Here is an 8,302-nt window from a genome sequence, read left to right on the forward strand (position 1 = left end):
GGCTCAAAAGGAGCCCAACCCCAATTCAATTTGTCTGGAATGAAATTAAAATCCCAGGGAGGAGGAACAGGCTTCCAGTGAGGGCCAATATTAAGGACGCATTTAAGAACTTGCTTAGCTTCAAATCTAGAAGCTAATGGAGGAGTCAAAGACAGATAAGCAGAAAGACATGATAAGTGGGCCTTAACAGAAGACCAGGCCAAACCAACATTCAGCAACTCACACAAATAAGACAGAATCAAAGGAACATCCACAGAAAGTGGGTCCAGGTCACCTTTTAGACAGCAAATAGAAAACCTCTTCCATTTAGATAAGTAGAATTTCCTAGTAGTAGGTTTCCTGACCTCCTGCAGGACCTGCAGCACGGCCTCAGGAAAAAAGGTGTCTATAAGGGATAAAAACCCTATCATACACAGTGTCAGTTGAAGTGTGGATAGGTGGGGGATGGATGTTAGACCCCTTGTCTTATGTGAGGAGATCCACCCTGTGAGGTTCCTTGCGATGATTGCCCTTGGCTAGATGCAGAAGTAGAGGGAACCACTGCTGTCATGGCCAAAAGGGGGTCACAACAAAATTTTGGGAGCATCCTGTTGAATCTTGAAAAGGACTCTTGGAATGAGAGAAAGGAGAGGGAATGCATAAAGAAACATCCCCTTTCAAGAAAAGGGGAGGACGTCCACCTTCCATACCAGAGGACCTGGGACGCTGGCACAAAACAGAGGAAGTTGTCTGTTCAGATGGGTGGCAAAGAGATTGAGGAGTATCCCAGTGGTAAACAATATCCAGAAACGCATCCCTGTGAAGTATCCATTCATGGGATTGAGTGAAGGACCTGCTCAGAGTGTCTGCCAAAATGTTCTGATCTGAAGGAATGTAAACTGCCTGAAGAGTCAGATGATATTGAATAGCCAGATCTCATACCAGAAGTGCCAGCTACCAAAGATGGTAAGATCTCATACCCCTCTGTTTGTTGATATACCACAACTGTGGGATTGTCTGTGAATACCCTGAGATGCACCGGAGAGGAGAGGATGAAAGACCTGAAGAGCCAGCAGAAGAGCACTCATCTCTTTGATGTTGATGTGGTCCTTTTGCTGACAAAGCAACCACACTCCCTGAACCCTCAGACAGCCAAACATAGCATCCCATCCAACATCAGAAGCATCTGTGAACAGATCCTGAGAGGGAGGAGGAGGTTGAAAAGGGAGCCCCGTATTCAGAGACAACTGCTGAATCCACCAAAGAAGTTCCTTCTTGAGACATGGGAGAAGAGGAACAGAAAAGTCTAGAGGATGCACATGCTGAAGCCACACTGACTTCAGAAACCACTGGAACGTCCTCATGTGGAGAATGGCCAGAGAGAGCACTGGAATGGTGAGAGCCATGAACCCCAGAGCTAGAAACTCCCCGGCTGAAATGGAGGCCGGAGGAAGAAGAGTCTGAAAGAAGGAAATGAGAGTGAAGGCCTCTGGAGGAGACAGGGACACCAGCACTGGCACTGTTTCAATCCTGCAACTCAAAAAGACATGCTCCTGAGAAGGAGTCAGGGAAGACTTTTTGAAGTTTATTGTGAACCCCAGTATCTGAAGAGAAATGGTAAAAATGAAGATTTTGTAAAAGCACTTCTGAAGAAGATGCCTGAATCAGTGGATCATCCAAGTAAGGAAAGATGTGGATCCCTTGAAGCCTGCAAAAGGGGAGCGAGGCATTTGCTGAATACCCTTGGGGCAGTAGAAAGGCCCAAAGGGAAAAGGACAGAACTGAAAATGCCAGGAAGCAACAGAAAAATGCAAAAATCTTCTGAAAACAGGATGGATTGGAATATGAAAATGTGTAAAAAATAATCAGAGTTAGATGTTTTTTCCTTCAAAAAGTTTTATTTCAGTGTGTAGCATTCAATAACAGTATAGCAGCATAATGTTATAGCAGCATATTCAAATCAGCATAACTAGAAACACGCATACAGCATAACTATAAGCATGAATAGAGTAACTTCATCTGAACAAGTCTTGCATCAGACTTGACTGATCTGCTATCCTGTATACCACATATTATAGTCTTTCAGCCCAGTAATTTTCCTTTATAGACTATATTCACAACCCTAACCTTGGTTCTCAGGCTACGCTTTGTTTTGTAGCCTTACTGGTGCCTGGCCATTCCATTATCTCTTGATTCTTCCCTTGAGAAGAGGAACAGAACAAGAACTGTCTGAAACCTTCCCTTGAGAATTATCATCTCACGTTTAGCCAGCAAGGTCAACTTCTTCTTCTTTCAGCTTTTTCCTGGTTAGGGGTCACTACAGCGGATCACCTGTCCACTCATGATTGGCAGTAGAGTTTTTGTGGTGTCGATTTGCCAGCCTGGCACCCAACTTTCCACAGAAGGCACACACATGCATGCACTCACACCTAGGACCAATTTAGTGTGTCCAATCCACCTACAAGCATGTCTTTGGGATGTGGGAGGAAACCAGAGCACCCGGAGGAAACCCATGCGACCACAGGGGGGACATGCAGACTCCACACAGAAGGCACCCCAGCCAAGGATCGAACTGGAAAACCTCTTGCTGTGAGGCGGCAATGCTAACCGCTGCACCACCGTGGCCGCCCAGCCAGCAAGATCAACATTCAGTAAAATATTCTTTCTGCTTTTCTAAAGTGTATGCATAAATGAAACACCATTTCTAGGCCTATTTTATTATGTAGTCTGTTTAATGTCTAATAACTACTTTAAAATGGAAGTCCCTGATCTAACATTAAGCATCCTTGAGGTCCAGGGACATCAGAAATGCTTGAGGGAGCAAGAGAGGAAAATGGACTGAAGGGACAACATCAGAAACGAAAGCACCTTCATAAAAGTGTTTAGATGGGAGAGGTCTAGAATAGGTTGCTAAGTACTTTCTTTTCTGGGCACTAGAAACATTCTGGAATAGAACCCTTTCCCCCTTTGGGACACAGGCACTCCTGAATAGTACCCTGACATAAGAGGTCCCGAAGAACCTCCGGGGAAAAAAGGAAGTTGTTCCCGAGGAGGCTGAGGAATGCCCATAAAAGGAGGGTGGGAAATCCAGACCATGAAATACCCCTACCGAATGATTGACAGAACTCAAAAATCCTGGCTGATTCAGAGCCAAACAGGAAGAGAAAGAGAAAGGCAAAGAGAAAGAGGACTGTGGCTGGAACAGGTGGATAGTCAAGACAGCATATTTCAGGAAAGTAAGGATTAAGAATCCTCGTAGTCTGAGTGGCCTTAGCAGGAAGAGTCCGTTTACTACCCCTTTTATCTGTAAGAGGAGGTTGAGATTGCGTACGAATAAAGGCTGGCTCAGAAAGGTAGGTTCGCTGAAATCTAGGCACTTGAGAAACAGACATGCTTATGGTTCTGTAAAGCCTTGTCCTGAAGAGACTTAAATAAACCAGCAGCTGTTTCACCAAACAACCGTTTATTATCCAGAGGAGCATCTATCAACTTAGCCTTAATATCATTGGGAAAAGGTTGAAGCCGAAGCCAAGAATATCTCCTCAGAACCAAAGCAAAAGCAACAGCCCTAGAAGAGACATCTGCTGCATCATAATTACACTTGATAGAATGATGACCTACCCGATAGGATGTCCCAAGCAAGGAAAATGCATAAGATTTACTCTCAGGGTCATGAAGATCAGAAAGAAGCTGACAAGCCTGAGAAAGAAGAGACAAGACATACCTAGAGCTTTGGGCCTGATAATTAATATCCCTAAATGTTAGGGTAGCCGAAGTATAAACCTTCTTACCCAGCCTGTCCATGGTTCTACTGTCCTTGTCAGAAGGCAGTAACCTGGACGAAAGAAGCAGTTGAGATGGCTTATCAGAGGCTACAAACACCACAGAGGGGTCAGCAGCAGGATATTTAAACAAAAAGGAACAATCCTCAGGCACCCTATAAAACCTATCAGATGTCTTGGGAGCAGGAGGCAGACAATCTGGCACTTTAGACGCATTGGAAAAGACATCCAACAAAGCAGGCAAGAGAGGAGAAATAGCCTCAGGTTTAGGAGATTCCATCTGCAGTAACTCATAGTACCTCTTATGGATATCTGAAACCTGGACACAATCCCACTCAAAAAATTCCATCATCCTAGAGATTGTACCCATAGTCTAAAGGAGAGTCGTCCTCCTCAGACCCATAGTCTAAAGGAGTGTCATCCTCCTCAGACCCATAGTCTAAAGGAGAGTCGTCCTCCTCAGACCCATAGTCTAAAGGAGAGTCGTCCTCCACAGACCCATAGTCTGAAGGAGAGTTGTCCTCCTCAGACCCGTAGTCTAAAGAAGGAATCTGGGTAGAATAAGCAAGGGGGGAGTCATCAGAATCCACCTCAGAAGAATTCAGTTCTCTGGGCCTTTTAGGGGAAGAGGCAGACCAAGGAGGAGCAGAAACTGAAACCCCTTGAGGAGGCCTCAATGCCAGTATAGCATCAAATAATCCCATAGAAAAGGCCTGCCACTCACTCTGTGGTTCCCTAGGATTAGTTTTCTATTTTTTCTTTAAGGGGACATCCATCCTGGAAACCTGAGAAGGCCCAGACTCAGGACAGCGTTCCACAATAGTAGTAGGAACCTCTTCCCTAAAGAGAAATGCAGAACCCCTCTAGACCCTTTGGAAACCGTCAACCGTGGTTCCCTCTGAATGCCCAAAACGGACGCCTGCAAAGCCTGATCAGTTGTGCTGCCAGCCAGATCCTCACTGGCCTCCAACCCAGATGCGGTAGAAGAATCTGACAAAACAACCGGGTGAGCCTCCAGGTTCATAACAACCTCTGGAGAAACACCCAGCAAAGGCTGGACAGTGGAAGATTCCAGCCTTACCTTATGCACCTTCTTCTTCCCTGAAGGCTGACCCTCTGGACAGGAAGTTCCATCCATAGTATCTCCAGCAAGAGGCTTATGATGCTGGTTCACAAGAAACAAGTTAAGGGAAGAAAGCCTACTACGAACAGTTTTAGGGGCAACCGTCTGACAAATCGAACTGAATGTATAGTTGTGAGCAGCACTTAAGCAAAAAGACAGTTAGTGTGGCAGTCTGTATGGGGAATCAGTCTCCCACATGGGCATTTACCCTTTCTGGATTACATGAAACCCAAACAGCACAAAACTAACAGAAAGACCAACCAAAACCCCAACTGGGTACTTATCTGCAACTGTGAAGACTCCAGCAAACAGGAGAAAGCACAGGAATGCCAACAAACAGAAAAACAGTAAAATAAACAGAGGTAACAGACTGATGGTTAAAACAGCATTCAGACTGGCAGGAAATAAGTTCTGAGGTGGTACATGTGAACATCACCTTTATGCCCTTCCTTGCACAAGGAGTGTGTAGGTGACGTTCAGCATATCTTAAAGCAATGGTAGACTTTGATAAACTGGCCAGTCAGAGGACTTCATGGCAGGGAATCCCATTTTTAAGAAATACTGCAGCGGCTTATGGTACAGATTGGTAACTGATCACTTAGGCTGTCTGTCAGAGTTCCATGGGAGGACATTGTACAGAACATTAGGATCCAGTCCAGAGGTGACTGTCTGGTTCTGGCTTTGTAATGTCTAGCTGGTGTGGTTATAAGTTAGGTGAACTTGTAGAGATGAATATTATTGGCTAAGATTTTCAGATTGTATGGTTAACCAGGCAACAATAACATCACCCAGTATTATGATTTCATGTAAATACTAGCATCTTGGAGTTCCTTGCAGTCAGGGTACACAATATAGCTCTATCTTCCATTTCCAAAATGTTCAACAGTACATTTTCTAATATGAAACAAATGGGCAAAGTGTGGAACAGTTATAACTTCAAGTCAACTAGAAAACTTGTGGCTTTATTATTAACTGCTTCTTCATACTGGAAAGGAGTTATTTTGATGAGTGATTGAGATTCGGTATTAACATGGTTGAAAACAGAACTTAAGACTCAAAATAAGGAATGTTCCATATAATGATGCAGTTCAGAGGTGTGGGCACATACTTTGGACTGGAAAATGAAATGCCTTTAAAGCTGACAAAATGTAAAATATAACTTATGTAAAATGCAGCCCTTGAGACATGCTATATACAACACTGCCTATAGAACTGCATTGGGAATTACCAAAACAGGCTTGTATCAGTATGCAACCTTTTTGTCACAATGACAATGAAAAGGAAAATATAAAATGCTTCACAAATTTGCATGTCATCTTTGTGCAAAGACCGTACTACTTCTGTTTGTGTCATTCCCATTTTAGTATATTTGCTATCAAAGCAAAAGCATAAAATGAAAAGATTCTGGGTCTATATAAACCTTATACTTTCTGATCTTATTTTTATATTTCCAGTTGGAAGCTTTTCAGTAACTATAGATTTAGAAATATCAAAAGTAAAATAGTGCGCTTTGATATGCAAGCATAATAAATTACTTGGAAAAAAAATAACTAAACAATTCTGGTAAGCTAGCAAACTCCCAGTGCATTGTGGGTATGATTATGAATTAATTATTTGCTGTTGCATACCCACATGGTTATAAGGGGGCATTTGTTTTCTTTTATCTGACAATAATTATGTATGTTAGTCACAAAATGGCATTAACATGCAGTTATTCAAATAACTGTCGTACAACCAGCGCTTACACTGAGACTGTACTGTACACTCTCAGCCTCTTTGATCAGAAATTCTGGACAAAACCAAAAATAACAGGGGGAAAAAAGGAACATCTTTTAAATGCTACACTAGTTAACTTAAAAAGTTAATAGAACAAGATATTTTGTACAACATGCACTTTCTGAACAATGATAATTATGAAACTATAATGTCTGGTATCACTGAATGTCTGTAACCCTCTATGATTTATCTGAAAGTCAAACATTTCATGAGTGACAAAGCAAATTCACCAACAATCTACACAATTCTGGATAGCTGAGAAGTATATACTTTATTACAAGGAATATTCCTGATGTTATGTGTTGAGCGGTCCATGTTCCATGCAGGTCCACAATGGATCTGTCACTCATTCACAGAACTTTAATTGATATCCACAGTAAGCATTACTGAATCACAGTTTGTTTGTCTAAAGTCACCCATTTTAACCATCATGAAAGCTGCCTAGTCGAAGCTATTAAGTGTTCAGCAGTTTCCCCATTTTGTTTCCTATTATGAGAGCCAGTGTTCCACATTGTGAGGATCGAAGGGTGAGAGCTTTGCAGCTGCATTACGTGCCATTTAGAGAAACAGAGAGAAAACTCTTACTGTTGCCCCCAAGCCACCTGGCATGTAAAAGTGGACACTTAATAAATGCATCACTTTGTAGCTTCTACTCATGTCACTCACCTGCCCCTAATTGTCACAACTGTCCTTTTTCACTCTGGAATAAAATCCCAGTCCAGGTTAGGCAGAGTCCCTCATTGACTCTCTTCAAGAAGAATCTTGATGAGTGGATGGGAGATCGAAGGTTTACCCCGGGTATCACTTCTGTGTCACTATTAGACAGAGGTACAGTATACTAACCTTGAAAAAGGGCATAGCAAAATTAATTTAAAATGGGTGGCGAAAGTCAAACATATTCTGGCTAGGCTTATAAATGCCCTAGGGCAGATAGCCTAGTATGAACCTGTGAACCTATGAACCTATGGTTATGACTGAAAAATGTATCCTGTCCAACTTAAAAATTGTGGTCTTTTCAGAAAAGCAGGTGGAATACAGTAAAAACAGACATTCAAACTTAAAGACTTATTTTACTGTAGAAACGTGTGTTAATTTATGTTCTCTTACGCTGTTAGCATTCTATGTTTGCCGTGTTGATATTTAAAAACTGTCCCTCATTTAGAGCTTTTGTTCCTTAGTATTCATGGTTCTGTCTCTGATTCTGGAGATTAAGATGTTGAAAGTTATGCTTTTCATGTAAAGTTGTCTAAGATGTTGTTTTTAGGTTTGCAATTTTCAGTCTGGGAACATACTTTCAACCTGTAAACATTCAAAATAAGTATAAACACTTTTGAAAGCAGAGTACATCCACCCAAATATCTGGGCACTTAATTAGCATAAAGTCTACATACTAAATAAATAGCTCTTCCTCTTCTAATAGGATCGTGTAACTCAAAAAGACAAGCCAAAAACTGAGATGGACAAAAAAGGAAAATACAAGCATATTATAGGTTAATAGGTGTATACTAGGTTAATGACCACTATGGCCCGTATAAACCTACCCATGCAACCAAAATGTGGCCCACAAATTTGATTTGTAGAGGTGATTTACTGCCTACCTCTGTCCCTTAGAGACATAGGAACCAGACCAGGGGTGAATTTC

At 42.1% G+C, this 8,302-nt stretch overlaps 1 non-coding gene across 1 annotated transcript; it reads right to left on the bottom strand.

Moving 5' to 3' along the window:
* Nucleotides 1-6,165: 6,165 nt before the first annotated feature.
* On the bottom strand, nucleotides 6,166-6,268 carry LOC122814664. Its single transcript, XR_006366865.1, has one exon. It is a non-coding gene; the product is annotated as a U6 spliceosomal RNA (small nuclear RNA).
* Nucleotides 6,269-8,302: the final 2,034 nt, after the last annotated feature.

Source organism: Protopterus annectens, chromosome 10.part0 (assembly GCF_019279795.1).
Source record: "Protopterus annectens isolate FY-2018-M chromosome 10.part0, PAN1.0, whole genome shotgun sequence".
Classification (NCBI taxonomy): domain Eukaryota; kingdom Metazoa; phylum Chordata; order Ceratodontiformes; family Protopteridae; genus Protopterus; species Protopterus annectens.